The sequence below is a fragment of the Erinaceus europaeus genome, chromosome 9, assembly GCF_950295315.1.
Source record: "Erinaceus europaeus chromosome 9, mEriEur2.1, whole genome shotgun sequence".
Lineage (NCBI taxonomy): Eukaryota > Metazoa > Chordata > Mammalia > Eulipotyphla > Erinaceidae > Erinaceus > Erinaceus europaeus.
The window spans coordinates 42,455,894-42,476,069 of record NC_080170.1 but is presented as its reverse complement, the minus strand read 5'-3'; the positions used below and the strand labels follow the sequence as shown (position 1 = coordinate 42,476,069).

The 20,176-nt window shown below is 45.2% G+C and overlaps 1 long non-coding RNA gene across 1 annotated transcript; it reads right to left on the bottom strand.

The window, feature by feature from the left end:
• Positions 1 to 15,568: 15,568 nt before the first annotated feature.
• On the bottom strand, positions 15,569 to 16,709 carry LOC132540189 (uncharacterized). Its single transcript, XR_009551408.1, has 2 exons — positions 15,946 to 16,709; positions 15,569 to 15,783 (listed from the first exon to the last, which is right to left on the bottom strand). It is a non-coding gene; the product is annotated as an uncharacterized LOC132540189 (long non-coding RNA).
• Between the last annotated feature and the right edge of the window lie 3,467 nt (positions 16,710 to 20,176).

Below are 20,176 nucleotides of genomic sequence, written 5' to 3'. Positions count from 1 at the left end.
AATTTCACTTAGCATAATCACCTCTGGAGCAGGGAGGCAGGTGGTGGTGGCTGGGACAAAGCCTACAAAGAGGGCTCTTTCCATGGCCTTCAGGGTCGGGGTCCTGGACCACCTGTTTGCAGGCAGAATCTAGAGGTCTGTGGGACCAGCGCCCTCAGAGTCCAGGGATACACGTCAATTAGAGGCAGGCACTGTCTCAGGGTCCTTCCTACTGAACCCCCGAAACTGGAATGGAAGCCCCCAGGCTGCCTCCTGCAGGGGGGTGCAGGGAGCTCTCCCCCCAACTGTACCCCCTCTTGCAGCGTGGGAGTTCTCTCATTAAACTGCACCCCCTCCCCCGGGTGGGGGGGGGGAGGAGACCTCAACTAGGACTCTGCCTTTTCAGCCTCCAAAAAACAAAAGGGATATTTTTTTCTGCTGGGGTCAGGAAAGGGGAGGGCTTCATGTCCCCAAATGAGGAGCTACTTGAACCCCACCCCACCCCACCTTCAGTCCTGGCCTGCCACCTGCCTGCTGAAGGGAAGGAAGATGGGGACTAGGTGTGCAGCCCCGTCTTCAGTGGCCTCTACAGAAGCTTAGATGTCACCCAGGCCCTATTTGCAGAAAGTCAAATATCTGTGCAGAGGACTGAAAAAAGTTGGAGTCTGCTGCCTTCCAACGAAGACTGTAGACCTCCCCGTCAGGATTGAGGGGTTTGAGATGGGAGTTGGGGGGCTGGGGGTAGGGGCTGCTGAGCTGCATTTGGGTAATGGCTAGATGTCTCACTTTGCCTTTCTTCCTTGTTTTTCAAGACTGACTTATTTTTCTTGGGAAGGGGGTAGACTCCAGAGCATCACTCAACTCTGGCATATGATGGTGCTGAGTATCAAACCTGGGGGTTCAGGTTTGCATGTTCTGTGTTCAGCTACCGAGCTATCTCACCCACAATCACTCATGACTTTTTAAAAGATGGTGGGTACCTGCAAGGTCCTCTGCCCTAGGCTAGGTCACTTATTCATTCCAGAAGTAAGGGAAGACTCCTGACCCCCTGCAGATGAGACAACAGCTAAGGGCCCCATCTGCCCACAGTCTGCCCCAATCTCATGCCTCTGCATATCCACAGTCCAGATTGTATCACATTCTTTAAATCTGAGCTGCCTCTTCACCGAGCCCTCAACATCCATTACTTAATGACATTTGCCCATCACCACCTGGTTCTTCCCCAGGACCCCTGGGGCTCCCCACAACCCCATATTTGGAGAGTCATAGCACTCCCAGGTTCTGATGGGTCAGATATAGTGGTGAGTTATTGAAGATAACTTCCTTGCTCACAAGATCTGTAGAGTCCACTGACTCCAGACTTTTCATTCATCATTGCACATGGATTCCCTGCCCCACCCATCTCATTACCAAACTAACACCTAGTCTGTCCTCTTACCTGGTCTCACCTCCTCCAGGAAGGGTCTGGATTGTACACTCCCTATCACCTTGTCTCCTGCTTTCCAAAGCTGTCTCATGTGAGGCATTTAAATGTACCACACCTAGTTGGTCCCTGCATTACTGTCACCTAGTGACAGGCAAGTAATAACCAGGCTTTCTATGTCAGGGAAGAGACAGTCCCACAAAATTCCAGATCACCTGGTGGGGCTTCCTGAAAAGGAGGGTACAGGGTGCTGGGGATGGAACCCAGGGCCTTATTTATGCAAAGCATGCACTGTACCTGCTGAGCTACATCCATGGTCCTTGAGAAGGGAAATTCTTGAGATGCTGGACGAGAAGGACCCAATGCTAGTAAGCTAAGAGCCAAGTTGAGCTGGACAGTGGTCAGAAAAGGGAATCTCAGAAAGAGTGGAGTCCTACCTGGAGCAGAAGGAAAGCTTGACAGAGGTTGATTTAGTCACAAACCTCTGTGTAGGGATGGTGTTCATGGAAGTGGGATGGGCGTGCAGGGTTCATTCTGGGTCCTGAGGGGCCTGAAGTGTTAGACTTTTGCTGGACAGACTGCAAGCAGCACCCATCATCAAGGAGGGGACTGTCCTGGATCTACCCTCCCTGTCCTCTTTTTGGTGAGGATGTGACATCCAGAGGCTGGCTCTGTGCATGGCTAGAAACTATAAGGGAGGAGGCCAGGTGGTGGCCATTCAGCTAAGCACACATAGTACTAAGTGCAAGGACCCATGGAAGGATCTGGGCTTGAGCCTCCAGCTCCCCACCTGCAAGGGGAGGACGCTTCATAATCAGTGAAGCAGGTCTGCAGCTATCCATCTTTCTCCCTCTTAAATTTTTTAAAACTTTTTATTTGTTGGATAGAGACAGCCAGTAATTGAGCAGAATGGAGAGACAGAGACGGAGAGAGAGAGACACTTGCAGCCTGCAGCCCTGCTTTACCACTCTCAAAGCCGTTCCCCCACCCCGCAGGTGGGGACCAGAGGCTTAAACCCAGGACCGTGCACACTATAATGTGTACACTTAGCCAGGTGCACCACCATCCGGCCCCCTTCTCTCTCCCTATCTCTCCTCCTCTCTCAATTTCTCTGTTTTACCCAACAAAATGGAGAAAATGGCTACCAGGAGCAGTGGATTCCTAGTGCTGGCACCAAGCCCCAGCAATAACCCTGGAGGCAGGAAGAAAAAAGGGGGGGGGATTTAGGAGACTTGAATCACATTTTTCCATAATGTGTCATGATTGCTTAAAAACCCTCTCCCCCTCCTGACAACCCCCTTCCACCTCCAAATGCTGAGGTTTGTGGTTCCTGACACATCCTCTTGAGATCTCTCTGTTCTCTGTCAGTTAGCAGTTTGACTTTACTAGGGCCCTGATCAAGGTGCTATTCAGTGCTAGCCTCAGAATAAGAGGGGATGGTTCCATTGCTGTGGAGACAGAATTGGGCTCAACCCTGCCCTTCAGCACCTGGGTCTCACTGGGGGTTGACTCACAGCTCAGCATACAGCTGGAGAGTAATCTTCATGCCCCTCTCACCCTGCCTCCCCGCCCCCCACACACACACACCTTTTCCAAGCCAAGTTTACCCAGATTGGGACCTCTGCCCACCACCTGTTTGCTTTTGCTATGTGTGTGCTGCTGCTGCTAAGACCTATAGCTGTGGATAACCACATGGAGCCCAAAGGAGCCAATTCTGGCCTCTCAGGACCTCCACCACACCCCAGAGGCCCAAAAAGCAGTGACTCAGTTGGACACCATGACTCCCAAGGAGATCAGGTGACTCATAACAAACAATAAGGCTGACACCCAGTGTCTCCCTGTCAACTCATTTGTTTGTGTGCCTGGAGGTGGCCACCACCATTTCTCAGCTGCTCTGTTTAAATGTGGGTGGACCAGTGAACCTTCCCTAGCCTACAGCAAAGTTGTCAACAGTGGCCATCTGTCATTGTTCCCTGGGAACAATCAAGGAAGAGTTAGTCATCACTGGTGTCCCAGGCTTCTGCAGAGATTTCTCCCCACTACCAGTATTGCCACTGAACTGTTTAGAGGGGGCCTGGGACAACAGTTTCAAGGTGACTCAAATGTGCCATCAGGCTCAACCACTTGATTCTGTTTGGGAGAAGGATGTTATGCAGACACACTATTTCCATCCCTAACTGGGTTTGGCACAATTCTTTGCTGACAGGTCAATTCCTTCAGTCTGTGGACTTCCAGCATGAAACCAGCTATGTTTATTTCTGACCCCAAATCTATCATAATTATTTCTGTATCCAACTCTTTCTCCTTTAGTTTTAATCATTTTTAAGTGCCTTCCTTATTCTCTGGACTGTGAATTGAGAATTTCAGTTTGTAGAACACTTCTGAAGGCAAGGTATTGTGTTGCAAATAAAATTCCAGTTATGAGAAAGTGGGTTGAGGATAAGAAAAACTTATTTATAATTAGTTTTTTGAGTTGCTCTGTTCAGTTTTTATACAATTCCTATTACATGGTTATGTGTACTAAGTAGCGTTGTTTTGCTCAAACACTCATGCCTCTTAAATCAACACTTTATGTATCTTTTTTATCTATAAAAATATCAAGAGCATTCCTCTGGTATCTATAGGACTGGGAGATGAATCCAGATCCTCATCATGTAAGTCCTGTGCTCTAATCCACAGAAACACCTCCTGAATCACCAGTTTAAATCTAAAGACTTTTTAGGGCTGGATGGTGGCACACCTGGTTGGCACACGTGATTGAGTGTACATGTTACAATGTGCAAGGACCAGGGTTCAAGTCCCTGGTCCCCATCTGTAGGGGGAAAGCTTTGTGAGTGAAGCAGGGATATAGGTGTCTCTCCATCTCTCTTCCTTTATATCACCCACTTCCCTCTTGATTTCTGGCTCTCTCATTTTAATAAATAAAGAGACAATAATGTTTTTAATAAAATAATAAATATAAAGTCTTTTTCTTCTATTGTCATCAGGGTTATTGTTGGGGCTCAGTGCCAGCACTATGAATCTACTCCCAGTGACCATTTTTTCCTTTCTAATTTTTCTTTTAGATAGGACAGAAATTGAGAAAGGAGATGGGAATAGAGGGAGAGAAATATAGACACCTCAGACCTGCTTCACTGCTTGTGTAGTGTCTACCCAGCAGGTGGGGAACAAGGGCTCAAACCTGGGTCCTTGCACTTGGTAATATGTGCGCTTAGCCGAGAGCACCACTGCCTGGCCTCCAATCTATAGACTTTTGAACACACACACACACACACACACACACACACACACACACAAGGACAGAATAGTATCAGGAGATCATTAGTGGTAGAATTGTTCCCAACACCCATACTCATCAGTTTCTGCCTGTCTTCCATTATTTTGAGGTAAATTTCAGTTATCAAACTCTTTCATCTGTGTGTTTTAGTAAATCACTTAAAAGAACACTCAAATGTAACCACAAAACATCAGCACAGATGAATAATTCCTATTGTTAAAATTTCCCTATTCTCTCCAAATTGTCCTAAATAGATTTAAAGAAAAAAGATATTTGGGTTGAGATATGGCTCATATGTTGAGACTGGTTAGTATAATCTTTAAGTCTGTTTTACTGTGTGTTGCTTCTCCATCTTTTCCCTCCCTTGTAGTTAGTTCATTGAAGAAATGTGTTATTTATAATCACAGGTTCATTCATCTCATATATCTTCTGCATGGATTTGAGTTAGTTATTTCTGCAAAGACCTCTGAGTCTTTCAAGGGGAAGATGATATTTCACTGCATTTTGGGTGCCAGGAGTTTACCTATTCTCTTTCCTTACCATTTTGATTTCAAATTGTTAGTTTCTTTGTCTTGCTCTTTTAATTTTTCTTTTATTTTGAGTAAGTTTCATGGTGGGGGTAATGGTTGGCAGTGTAGTTGCTGACACATGGGTACAGTTTCTCATCTCTCTGAAAGTTCACTGCAGAACAGAGTCTTGTTCTTAAAGTCAGAGTGGGTACTGGCTTTTGTTCTGAGACTGATTTGCATTCTTACAGGGTTACCATGTATGACCACAGACCAAGAAATATTTGTGAGCAAAGACTAGGTTCAGATAGACAAAGATAGCCTGGAACTAGCTATTTTTCTTTTCCAGGTAGTAGGCAGAAAGAGAAACCTCCTAGAACACTACTTCTCAAATTTGAATCGCTTGGAGACCTAGAAAAAAATGCAGGATCTCACTCCAGAAGTTATAGGATAGGGGTGCCTAAGATGCTGTGTTTCCAACAAGATCCCAAGTCCCACCACCCTTGGGTCACCATTTGAACAACCTGAAACTATGATGGGTCTTAAGCAGGATGTTGAGACTAAATGCTAAAGGGGCCTGGAAGCTTTCATTGAGGAGGAGGCTTTCTTCCCCCCCCCCCCCCCCCGAGTGTGGCTAGGATTTTAAAGTCAAAAGACAGAGCAACCGAGCAGCAGCATCTTTCACTTTTAAATTGACCTTTAAAATAAAATTAGCTATAAATACTTCAAACCAAGGGCATAAATTATAACCACACTACTTGATCTATTTTTGAGACAATTCACATACCATAAAGATTATCCTTTTAAAGTGTTCAGCTCAGTTATTTTTAGTATTTTCACAGTCATACAATCACTGTCATGGTCTAATTTCGGAATATTTTCATCACACCCTCAAAGAAACCCTTTACCCATTAGTAACCATTTCCCACTTCCTCTCCCCCTGCCACTGGCATTCACTAATCTATCTTCTCTCTTCATGAGTCTCCCTATTCTGCACTTTCACAACAGAGAAATAATATACTTTCGTGTCTTTTGTGTCTGACTTCAGTTAGCAACATGTCTTTGAGGTCCATTCAGACTGCATCATACATCAGAATGCGTTCCTTTTTTGGTTGACTAGTGGGTGCCACTGTATGGGTCACATTCACCCACTTGTCATTTGGGTGGTCATTTCCAGTTTTGAACTATGACAAATCAGCCTGCTATGAACACCTATGTACATGTTCTTTGGAGCTTATACATGGGACTGGAATTACTGGGTCACTTGTGAACTCCATGCTAATTTTTTTTTTTGTTTTTTTACGGAACTGCCAAACTGTTTTCCAAAATAGTCATATGATTTTACATTTGTGGTCTGATGAACACAGATCCCCACATGGCCCATATCATATCACCACCATTCAAATCAAGAAATAGGACACTATCAGCAATCTAGAACCCTCCTCAGCTTCTCTTCCCTGTCGTTCCTCGCTCTAGCTGTAACTTTGAGGTGGAGGAGGTTCCCCTGCATGAAGACAGGCTTAGAAGTCAGTGGATGAATATAGCCACAGGCCCTTTGGAATATAACTAAAAAATGCCTACTAGCTATCTACAAAACGCAACCCCCACCCCCAACTCTTCATCTGCACTTTTCATTCTTTAGATCCATGATTGGTCAACAATTTGTTTGGCTTTGTATGTTAACTCTCTTTTCAACCACCAGGTTCCAGATGCTAGCACGATGCTGACCAGACTTCCCTGGACAGACAACCCCACCAATGTGTCCTGGAGCTCTGCTTCCCCAGAGCCCTTCCCCATTAGGGAAAGAGAGAGACAGGCTGGGAGTATGGATCGACTTATCAATGCCCATGTTCAGTGGAGAAGCAGTTACATAAGCCAGACCTTCAACCTTCTGCACATCCCACAGTAACCTTGGGTCCATACTCCCAGATGGTTGAAGAATAGGAAAGCTATCAGGGGAGGGGATGGGATACAGAGTTCTGGTGGCAGGAATTGTGTGAAGTTGTACCCCTCTTATTCTATGGTTTAGTCAATGTTTCCTCTTTATAAATAAAAAAAATGAAACAATGAAAAAAAAAGTCAGTGGATAAGGCAGGACAATCCCCATCTTCAAATCATTCTGCTTGATTTCCCCTTGTCACCAAGTTCTGAGGAGCAAACAGATTTCCTTCCTCTTCAATCCACTTCCTGTGCAGTAAGCTGATATTTGAGAGTGAGGGTGGGGAGCAGAGGGGTCAATAGAAGGTGGGCTTCTCAGCTGGGATCCTCTGGGAGATTAAGGAGGCAAGTGAAGTACAGAAGCCATGTGCATGAGGGCACAGATCTTGCCTGTGAAATAACACAGCTCTCACTGGCTTTTTTAAAATAAATTATTTTATTTATTTATTATTGGATAGAGACAGAGAGAAATTGAGAGAGGAGGGAGATAGAGAGGGAGAGAGACAGAGAGACACCTGCAGCCCTGCTTCACTGCCTGATGACAGCAATAATAACTACAACAATAAAACAATAAGGGCATCAAAAGGGAATAAATATTTAAAAAGGTAACATTCCTGGGAGGCCTGTCTGTCTGTACCACGTTGGGGTGTGTGTGTGTGTGTGTGTGTGTGTGTGTGTGTGTGTGTGTGTGTGTGTGTGTGTTTACTAGATTTCTGTCTCACCAACAGAGTTGAGAGGAACAACATTAGGCACAGGAACTTAAGACAGGAGCAGAGGACAGAAAATTTTTTATCTAGAAGGAGGTAGCCATGATGGGCAGGGTAGGCCTCTTGCAGTTTCAGGGCTCTGGAGAGAAGAGGCCCAAGTCTCAGGACTAGAAAGGGAAGTGGGAAGATGCTAACCGATGGGATTTTATGGTTCTGGACTTTAGATATATCAGGTTAGGGCTGAAACCCAATTTCCTTCCCACGGCCCATGGGTCCAGTGGTATCCCCTACTCCTTGTGTTCCCACACTTTCTTTTCTCTTCTCCACAATGTTTTCTCCCTAGCTCTTTTCTCTGATTCTCCAGTAGAAAACTACCTCTCCTCCATTCTATGTTAAAGACATAGATGTTCCAGGAAGCTGGTCTCAGCACCTGATAGTTGCTACAGTCATCATTTTTTATTGATTTAATATCAACAAGACCATAGGATAAGAGGGATCCAATTCCACACAATTCCCACCACCAGAGTTCTGCATACCATCATCATCTCCACTGAAAGCTTTCCTGTTCTTTATCCCCCGGAGTATGCACCGACCCAGGATCATTATGGAGTGCAGAACCATTTACAGTCACTTTTTTTTCCTTTCTGCCTCCAGGGTTATCGATGGGACTCAGTACCTGCACTATAAATCTACTGCTCCTGGAGGCTGTGTTTTCTCTTTTGTTGCCCTTGTTGTATATCATTGTTGTTGTTAGGACAGAGAGAAATGGAGAAAGGAGGGGAAGACAGAGGGGGAAAGAAAGATAGACAACTGCAGACCTGCTTCACCACCTGTGAAGCAACCCCCCTGCAGGTGGGGAGCCCTGCCAGAACTGGGACCCTTAGGCCAGTCCTTGCGCTTTGCACCATGTGCACTTACCCTGCTGTGCCACCACCCAGCCCCCTACAGTCACCATTTTATGGGAAGATGTGTGGTCTAAATCTCTGCCTGGCCTGTAAACTGCTGGTTAAGTAGATAAAGGGAGGAAGGAGAGCCACTTTGTGGAGAATTATAAATACTGAATTGTGGGGCAGCCTTGGGTATTGGCCCCTTTGTGGGTGCCCTCTGTGAGTGGGAATCAGCGCCAACAAATCCCAAAAATGAAGTCAGTGTAGTCTATCCCCTCAAAATTTGATATATTTCTTACATTTTTATTTTATCATTTTATTGGTGAGTTAAATGTTTTATAGTGCAGGTGTTGACACATGAGTACAATTTCTCATCTTTCCATGATAGGTGTCTCCAAAATACCTTTTACCCCAACTTATGTCTTTTTCCGCCATCATGTACCAATGTTTTGTTTGGTTGGCTGGTTTTCCTCTTTTAAGTTTTTTCTTCAGGAATGCAGTAGACAGACTGGTGGGGAACCAGTGCCCTCTGCTGGTGTGCCTTCATACTGGACTTTTGCTAGCTGAGCTGAATATGATCACTGGGGACACTGGAAGACGCTTTGAAGAGGGTTAAATCGGGAAAGGCTGCTGGCTATGATAACATCACCCCAGAACTCATTCTTAACTTGGGCCCCGCGGCAAAAAAGTGGCTCACTTCATTCCTGTCCCACATCTTGGAATCTGAATCTATGCTCAAAATTTGGCGTTGTGCAAAGATAACAGCAGTTTTGAAACCAAAAAAAGACCCAACACTGGCCGCCAGCTATAGACCAATTTCTCTCCTCTCCGTGTGTTACAAACTCCTTGAGAGGCTGCTTCTGTCACGTATTTCTCCTCTTACAGAGAAATTCCTATCACCCGCCCAAGCTGGTTTCCGCCCAGGAAGATCTACCTGCGAACAAGCCCTGGCCCTCTCAACTTACATTGAAAATGGATTCCAGAAGAATTTAAAGACGGGTGCTGTCTTTGTTGATCTCACAGCAGCCTATGACACGGTCTGGCACCGTGGTCTCCTAGTCAAGATCTCAAGATGCCTGCCTCCATGGGTGGCCAACACTGTATCGTTTCTTCTCCAAAACAGAAGATCCGGGTGCATCTGGGTGACAAGTCTAGCAGATGGAGACTTGTCTCAAGTGGCCTCCCCCAGGGCTCTGTTCTGGCTTCTACGCTATTTAATATTTACATCAATGACCTCCCAGAAACTTCTTCAAGGAAGTTCATCTACGCTGATGACATCTGCTGTGCAACTCAGGCATCCAAGTTCGACATTCTCGAGGAAACACTCACGAAAGACATGTCTCTGATAACTGGTTACTGTAAAAAATGGCGACTAATCCCTAGCACTGCAAAAACGGTATCATCTGTTTTCCATCTACACCATGCCTCGGCCTCGCATGAGCTTAATGTGCAGCTTGGCGATACGAGAATCCGGCATGAAGCCCAGCCAGTCTATCTTGGCGTTACTCTCGATCGCACTCTGTCATTTCACGAACGTCTCATAAAAACTGCAGCAAAGGTGGGCACGAGGAATAACATCATTGCAAGACTGGCCAGCTCCTCATGGGGCGCGAGCACTTCCACACTACGATCATCATCTCTGGCATTATGCTATTCCACTGCAGAATACTGTGCCCCAGTATGGTTCTGTAGCCCCCATGTCCACTTGGTCGATTCCAAATTATATTCCTCCATGTGGATAATTTCTGGAACCATCTGTTCCACCCCGGTTCCATGGCTGCCAGTTCTTAGCAACATCGCCCCGCCAGATATTCGTTGGGATGCGGCATCATCTAAGTTCATTTCCCACGTCTACGCTCGACCGGACCTGCCAATATACGCGGATATCTTCACCCACCCTGTCCAACGCTTGATGTCTCATCACCCAATCTGGTCCCCTACGCCTACACTGAACTTCTCTGTTCCAGACTCTTGGAAACAGAGTTGGCAGTCAGCTGAGGTAAAGAACAAACACCTCATCACAGACCCCTGCAAGCGTCAACCCGGCTTTGACCGAGCACGTTATGATTGGGTCCTCAATCGCTATCGAACAGGCCATGGCCGGTGCACCACTGTGTTCCATCGCTGGGAACCAGAGACGACCCAAACTGCCCCTGCGGCTACAGACAGACTATGACCCACATAGTCAACGACTGCCACCTCTCCAGATTCAAAGGTGGTCTCGAAACTTTACATCAGGCTCAACCTGATGCTGTTGACTGGCTATGAAAGAAGGGCAAACGCTAGAAGAAGACTGGGGACAAGGCACCCCTGTCCACAGGGCTTGGCTCCTAGACAGAGCTTCTGGATGAGCTTTCACTGGTCAGCATAAAACTCTGAGTCTCTCCTATATGCCTGCAGGGCATCTGAACAGGGAAGCAACTCCTCTGCTCTCTGCAATGGGATGTGGAATAGCACTAGTAGTATCTATGGAAGAATTCCTGGATTGGGAAGTAGTGGGCAGAGAGCCAACCCACAGGGATACAGAAATCAACCTCAAACAAAGCCAGACTTTGGGTGACCCTTTGCTAAAAAATATCCCTCCCCACCCATACATAAAGCACTGAGCAGCACTTCTTAGGCTCAAAAGGCAGCGGAGTGGTCCCAGAAATCTGATTTAAAATGCAGACCACCAGTGCAAAGGGCTACAGAAAGGAAGGGAAGGAAAGAGGCGGGGGGATCTCGGGTACTGGTACACAATAGTGGAAGAACACCTAATTGGGGGTAAAAGTTTACGTATTACAGGGAGATGAGAAATTGTATCCATGTGTCCATAAATGTATTGTAAACCATTAACCTCCCAATAAAGTTTAAAAAGAGAGGTAGAAAGAAATAACAGAAAAAATGCAGACCCTAATTCTGTGGGTCTGGGATGTACCTGAGATGCATTTTTACAGGCCTAGGAACCACAGCTCAGGAAACCAGGGCAAGAAGAAATGGGTGCTGAAATCAGATGCTCAGTTCAGATACCAACTCAATAATTTTTTCCAAGACCATGAACAGATGACTTTATTCCCTTTCACTCTGAACCTGTTTCATTCTTTAGAGAAAGAGGGAAAGGAGGCTTCAATGACTTCATAGAATGACAGACAGGATGACCTCACTGGATTGCTGGCAGAACAAAATGAGACAACACAAGTAAAGCTAATAGCACAGAGCCTATCAGGCTGTGAAAGAGTGAATATATTTCTATTGGTGTGCTTTTCCTGCAACTGCTTTTCCATCACTGCACTGCCATGGGCCCTGGGAAAAAGCAGTGAGGAAGCAACACTTCTGCATGCCAGGAGCTCACATCCTGAAAGAAAGACACATAGCTAACAAATCAGTGAAATACAGGCCATGTAGATAGGTGATGGGCTTCAGAGAAAAATATAGCAGGGGCTGGGTGGTGGTACAGTGGGTTAAGTGCACATGGGGCAAAGCACAAGGACTGGCGTAAGGATCCCAGTTTGAGCCCCTGGCTCCCCACCTGCAGGAGGGTCGCTTCACAAGCAGTAAAGCAGATCTGTGGGTGTCTTTCTCTCCCCTTCTTTGTCTTCCCCTACTCTCTCAATTTCTCTCTGTTCTATCCAATAACAACAGCAACAATAACAATAATAACAACAAGGGCAACAGAAATGGGAAAAAATGGCCTCCAGAAGCAGTGGATTCGTAGTGCTGGCACTGAACCCCAGCGTTAACTCTGGAAACAAAGAGGAAGAAGAAGGAGGAGGAAGAGGAGGAGGAGGAGGAGGAGAAGAAGAAGGAGAAGGAGAAGGAGAAGAAGAAGAAGAAGAAGGAGAAAAAGAAAAGAGAAAGCTAAAGAGGGTGATAAGGAATGTGGGGGAAGAGTGTAGAGGACAAAAAGGACAGTTTAACAGAGGAAGGATTTTGAGGTGAGTGAGCTGAGGAAATGGGAAGGAGCAGTACAAGTAGAAAGGCCCAGAGAAAAAAAGAAATGTGTTTTTTTAAAGAAATAAAATGGCACTGGGTAGTGATGAGTTTCATTGAGCATACACACTATCATGCACAAGGATCGAGGTTCAAACTCCCTCATCTGCAAGAGGGAAGCTTCACAAGCAGAGAAGCAGTGTTGCAGGTGTCTCTCTTTCTCACTCTTTCTATATATCTTCCTTCACCTCTCAGCTTCTCTTTGTCTTATCAAATAAAATTAAGGAAAAAAAAACCAAAAAAAATGGCCCCTGGGAGTGGTGCAATCATTGTGCAGGCACTAAGACCCAGCAATAATTGTGGTGGCAATAAAAAGAAAAAAAGAAAATTCATATGGCTGCAGCCCTGAAGATGGGGTAACATATATTAGGGTGGACAGAGTTAGGTAAGGGAGGACAAAGTTGATCCTTGCAAGTCATAAGCTTTGGACTTTGCTGCAGAGAAAAACACAAAAACCATAAGATTTCCAGGGTCTAATATTTTGAAGGGGACAATTTGTGTAGTTGAGAGCAGAGTGTGGAAGAATAAACACTTTTTCTAAGACTACCATAATAACTCAGTGGACAGACCAACAGGTAGTAGAGCCTGGAAGCAGAGTAGTTGGAAGATACCTACTGAAACAGTTAAAAAATGTCTTGCTCTACAAATACACTTTGTAGTTTTTGCTTTTTTTTTTTTTTTACAAGAAATGAGATACTCTAATGCTGTTCCTATAATCTGCTGTTTTTCATTTCACACAATATTGCACAATATCATTAACTTCCATTAGTGCAATTTAATACATTTCAGCAACATGTTATATTTAATGTCAGTAGAACATTCCATTGTACAGGCATGGCTCTAACTTACTTAAGCAGCATCTACCTATATGGATTTTTATATTTTTTTAAAGTTTTTATTTATTTACTAATGAGAGATAAACAGAGTGTTACAGAAAGAGAACCAGAGCATCATTCTGGTGTATGCAGTGCTGGGGATTGAATTCAGGACCCCATACATATAAGCCCTGTGTTTTCCCACCGTGCCACCTCCCTAGTCTGTTTTAAATACGTTACAAGTGACTCCATTATACATGCACTTGTAGGTAAACTGTGGTACTTCTCCTGTTTTCTCCTGTCTCTTAAGGCATCTGCTATGAATATACATCAAATTCCTCCTCAGTAATACTGAACTAATAAGACTCATACTGGATTAGTTCCACTCCCTGCAAACTCATCACTTACAAAATAGAAAATCCTTCTTGGTAGTCACATGTAAAAGTTGATTTCAATATTAAATGCCAAGTGGACAGAACTTTCCACTATCAGTCAGTACTGCCCTGTCCTTGCTGGATTTCCTGCTGTGCATTGGAGCCAGGCTTTCACTCTCACCTTTTCATTTAAGTTCTGGAGCTAAAACTTGCTTTGGTAATTTTACTATTGAGAGAAGTATTACAAAAATAACTTTGGTCACAACTTAGGAGTGCCAATCACCTTAGCAATAGTCATGGGGGTGAGAAGGGGGTGGGAAGTGGCACAGCGGGTTAAGTGCACATGGCTTGAAGCACAAGGACCAGCATAAGGATCCTGGTTCAGCCCCCAGCTCCCCATCTGCAAGGGGGTCACTTCACAGGTGGTGAAGCAGGTTTGCAAATGTCTATCTTATTCTCCCCCTCTCTGTCTTCCCCTCCTCTTTCAATTTCTCTGTCCTATCCAACAACAACGACAGCAATAACAACACAATAATAACGATAAACAACAAGGGCAACAAAAGGAATAAAATAGCCTCCAGGAGCAGTGGATTCAGGCATCGAGCCCCAGCAATAACCCTGGAGGCAAAAAAGAAAAAGAAAAAATGGTCATTGGTCCTGGAGGCAGTTAAGGTATCACCTTCAGAATGGGGTGGGCAGCCTGTTGCCATGGCAATGAGTATAATCAGATCTGTTGTATATATTTGTTATGCAGAAACTAGATTCCATTATCATCACCTGCTGGGGCAGCCTGCCACATATGCCCCCCTGGAGGAGGGACACTATTGATGGACATTGTGCTAGGACCTAGGAGAGAGCATGGCATAACCTAGTCTCCTAGACCCAGTCCTCCTGCTTCACTGTCACCAAATGACTACCTTCATGCTTATTTGTAAACCCTTGGGGTTGATCCTGGGGAGGCCACTTCTTCAGACAATACTGAAATAGTTCAGTGATTCTAAAAGATAATGAGAATCTCTCTGTTGGAATGGGATATGAATCACTCTTACCTCTGAGACAGCCAGCTACAACCCCACACCATTCAGATATCTCTCAATCATTTAATTCCCTTCTGCTCTCCAGACAGTTCCAATTCTGGGTTATTTGTATGTTTTTAATTCAAGCAGATCAACATTCAGTTCTTTGCAGTCTGTATAGGTCTGCAGTCAAGTGTCAGGATACTGGGACTGAGAATTGACAGCCTTTCAATCTAGGAAAGGCGATTCTGACTCTAACACTGTTGTCAGAGCATTCTTTTGAAAGTTGGGTTTCCTTTGCATTGACTTCATCCTCACAACATGCTGGCAATGAAGTGTTACTTGCCTTATACTTCAGACACATCTCAGGGAGGGGAAGTGGTTTCCCTATAGCCATTACCACTGATTTGTAATGCATATCTATAATTGAGGTTCTGGTTCTGACTTTACCACAAATAGATTGTGTGGCTAAGGGCAGCTCAATGTACCTTTTGGACTTCAGAATCCTCTCTGTAAATGGAAGTGGCTGGATGGGAGAATCTGTCTATCTGCAGGACTTTAGTTAAGGCTGTTTGGTGGCTACAGGTGTCCACTCTGCTGAGACTGGAATGGACATTGCAGAGTACTGTCCAAGAGTTCAGGGTTAGGCTATTATTACCTGAAGAGATACTCTTAGCACCAGGTAAGCAGGATCAGGGAGTGGCTCCTGCAGCCCCCACCCTGCAACATTTTATTTCTCTTAGCCTCTAGTTTCATCCTTCCCTTGTTACACAGTGGCTTTCCTTTATTCTACTCCAGATTTTTCTGCTTCTTTGATGGATGGCAACAGATCCATTTCCAATCACAAGTCCTGGATTCTGGAGGCCAACTGAGTCTCACCAAATTCCAACTCCTATTTCCCAGGGAACAAAGGTCAATCAATTTATGAGGTTGAGTTGGATAGCCTTGGGTCCCAGAACACAAAGAATGGGGCCCAGACAGGGAGGTCGCCAGAGACAGTATCTTTAGCAGAAGAGTCAAGCTTCATTCTAGATGAGGTGACATTGAGACTTACAGAACAAGCACAAGCTTGCCAGTAAAGCTGGTGCATGTACAGTGTCACCAGGAATGACAGGCTAGCAAAGTTCAGTTCCAAGGGTGGATGTGACAGCTATTTGGCAGTCAGGTACATCTGTCCCCTCAGCCTACCAAGTACTCCAGCTGCTCCTGAGTTGGGTGACATGGGACAGCTGTAAGGAAGCTTGAAGAAGGTAAGGAATAGGAATTAAAGAAACCCTAGCCCCCTGTCCTCAGGTTTGGTCAACTCTGCAAAAGCATTTGCATAAAAGTAATTGTAACACTCAGATGATCCTGGTGTCTAGGTCCCATTGATCTTGATTTAATTTTTAAAACTTGCATCTGCTTGATTTTGAAAAAAAAAAAAAAAAACATGAGGGGGGCTGAGCAATAGTGCAGCAGGTTAAGCACACATGGCACAAAGCACAAGGACCCACATAAAGATCCTTGTTTGAGCCCCTGGCTCCCCACCTGCGGGAGGTGTGTTGCTTCCTGGGCAGTGAAGCAGGTTTGCAGGTGTCTATCTTTCTCTCCCCCTCTCTGTCTTCCCCTCCTCTCTCGATTTCTGTTTGTCCTATCCAACAACAATAGCTATAACAACAATGACAACGACAACAAGGGCAACAAAATAGGAAAAAATAGCCTTCAGGAGCAGTGGATTCATAGTAGTACAGGCACCGAGCCCCAGTGATAATCCTGGAGGGGGGAAAAAACAAAACAAAATGTGAGAGAACCTGGTCCACAAAAATCAGTCTCAAGATGGAATGGCTCTTGGGGTGCTGGGCGGTAGTGCACATGGCACAAAGCCCAAGGACCGGCATAAGGACCCTAGTTTGACCCTAGTTTGTACAGGGGGTAAGCTTTCCATGTGGTGAAGCAGGTCTGCAGGTGTCTATCTTTCTCTCCTCCTCTCTGGCTTCCCCTCCTCTCTCAGTTTCTCTCTGTCCTACCCAACAGCAACAACAGCTGTGACAACAATAACAATAACAACCACAACAAGGGCAACAAAATGGGAAAAATAGCCTCCAGGAGCAGTGGATTCACAGTGCTGGCACCGAGCCCCAGCGATAACCCTGGAGGAAAAAAAAAAAAAGGTGGAATGGCTCTCCTCCTCCTGAGTCAGTTGGACACAGGGTAGGGTCACAGCCATATTTCTAGATGAGATTTGGGATGGAAATCTGGAATGCTTGGAGAGTTTTCTTGGATACTTTCTCAACACTCCCAGTCCCAGCAGGATCCATGGGGGCAGAGGCCCTCCACTGGCATACATGTCCATAGTGCCAGAGTCACAAATGCCAGGAGAGCTGGAAGAGGCCAGCTGGAAGGCCTGACATGTGAATTTCAGTAAAGGCAGCAAAAGTTCAGGCAACATTTTCTGAGTATCTGTGCTGAGACCATGTGCAATGCTCTGATTTCCACTGAGGGTACAGAGAGACCACCTACACCACCTAAGTGCTACCTTTAGGGACAGGCTCACTGCCTGGAGACCACAGACACATGAGGACATGGCCCTTAAGTGGCCAAGCAGTTGAATCACTGAGCCACAAGCAGCTGAGTGGAAGCAGAGGGCAGTCTGGTAGGGCTTCTGGGGGCTGCAGGGAGGTGAAAGGAAGCAGAGCCAAGGTAAGGATGCAGGGGTGTGAAGGATACATTTGGGACCCTAGACTATAGGTTTAAATATTGGGAGTGGAAGAGAAAAGCCAAGAAATCTGAAGTGAAATCAGAAACACAAGATCTTAAGTGTCAGGTTAAAGAGTTTGCATATCACCTCCTAAGACCTTAGTGGAAACAAGTGAAGAGCAGTGGTTAAAGAGAAAGTATCTGGAAGGGACATGAACACACTGGATTCCAGATAGTGGAGAACCAACTGGTATCACAAAGAGTGGATCAGATGTTATTGTAAATGGTTGAGGATACAGATGCTGAGAGACAAGGTTTGGTGTGGATGGAGGTGAGGAGAATCAGGAGTGGATGCTAAAGATGCTATAAAACTGTGAAGGCAAGAGAGAAAATGTCAAATTTGAATGAGGAAGTAGTGCCAGTGTCAAATGTAGGGGACATCAAACACATATCCACACATCTATCTGGTGGTAAAGACAGCAGTGAACCAGTAGCTTTGGCCATTCAATAATTCACATCCTTAGCTCTGCCAGAAATGACTCTGAAAGTTATCCAGGAAGAAATTGCCAAGTTCAGGTTAGACAGGAAGGAAAACCCCAGTGCTGACCTGTAACAGGTTCTTTACTCATATTTGCAGAAATTCCAAAACTAACCAAAGGAACATTGAGACAGGAGGGCTGGGGCCTGGATTTTCAGAGTTGAGCACTTGACTACCCCTGGGATGTTCATCCCAGGGTGCCAAAGGGAGAGGCAGACAGACCACTGGAGGAAGCTCGGGTTGGGATTAGGATGAGTCTTTACTTAAGGATTCGGTTATGCATGGGACTGTCAGACATCAAGAAAGGGCAGGACATCAGGCAGAGAAGAAATTTGACTGCAGAGCTGGGAAACTTGCTTTTGGTTATACTGAGATGGACAGAAATGGCTGGGGCCTGGTGAGACAGGTGGATCTGAGCCAGGGAAGGAGTTGGTCTTGAATCTAAATGTTTGGGTCACCTCCCAGAACCCGTGATCTGAGAGCACTGTTTGTTCTCCTTTATATCAAATTTGAAACTGGTCCCTTTCAAGCAAATTAACATTCCTCTTCTAGCTAACACGTCTGGTGGGAAAGACAAGCTGGGATGTTAGTGTTACAGTGGGAAGGAGTCAAAGAGCCATTATATAAACAAGTTACGATTACAGGCACTCAATTAAGACAAAAAGCACAATAGAGTCATTGCTCTGGAACAGGAAGAACAGTCACATGAAATTTCCTTATTGCCCCATTTTCCTCCTCCTCTACTGATTAATTAATTGGATGCTAGATTCCAGAGCCAGCTTGCAGTTTCTCAGGGTGAACTATGGAAACCACCAGGCCTTTTATAACTTCTCTCAGAAGTAACATGCCACCACTGCTGCCATAGCCAATTTATTAGAACCACATATCTACTCCATACTCAAGAAGGAAGAACTTAGGCTCCTCTTGAGGGCAAGGGGCTCAAAGAATGTGTGGGCCTGTTTCAAAACTAACACAATTCACAGTCAAACTGTGTAGTGTTTCCAAGTGTTTGGAGGCTTGGTAATCAAGGGACAAGGTCTGGACCTGGAGGTGCTCAGTGGGTAGAGCACAGGTCTAATTATATGTGAACCCTGTTTTGATCCACAGCACCACACGGAAGAACCTTGGTTAGTACCAAGGGAAATCATGGGTGGTCAAATGGCGCTTTGGTGTCTTTCTCTTTCTTCTATCTCTCTCTTTTGCCTCCCCTCTGCCCTTTCTATAGGGAAAATTGGTCTGGAATTCCTGTGATAGGCAGAATAATGATGCTCTCAAAGATGTTCATATTCTGACTCCCAGAACCTGGTAGTTATGACCATCATGTTAAAGGGGGAGGGAAGGCTGCTTGCCACCTGGCCTTACAATAAGGACGTTAGTCTGGATTATCCTCACGGACCGAACCTAGTTTCTATGTCAGATATTCAGAATGAGACACTCACCTCACTGTTGCTAACTGTAAACAAGAAAGAAATAAATACAGGCATCCTCCAGAAGCCAGAGAGTAGAGGAAACTGACTCACCCCCTGGGGCCTCTGGATGAGACAAATCTAAGGAAGCTTTGCTTTTAGATTAGTGAGCCCCCTCCCTTTCTTTAAGCTCAGTGAGCCTCCATCCTTTTTCTTCTTAGCCCATATCATCTTGTCTTAGATAATTAAATGTGTGGCAGCTTATTAAAGGAGCAATAGATAATTAGCATAGTAGTATGCCCACCCATCTCCCTTTTCCATCTTTGTGCTTATCATGGGTGTATGATGGCTATACTTACTGTATATGGCTCATATTTTCAATATACATATTTGTCACCTTAAAAGAAAGCTGTTGGCTAGGCCTATCTTTTGTCTTGTTTTTTTCTTATTCATTAATGTGTATCTGAATCATCCCAGCCTCATCACTCTGTATCTATCACCAGTTTGATCAATTACTGATTGGACTATAGAATGGTAAAAACAGTCAGTTTCACAAAGAGATGGAACTCAGAGGGGCTTGACCCTGTGTTGGGGTTCTTTATAGCACTTAAGACACATGCTCCCCAGCAAGGCAGAGGCCAAGAATGTGTATGGAGACAGGCTAG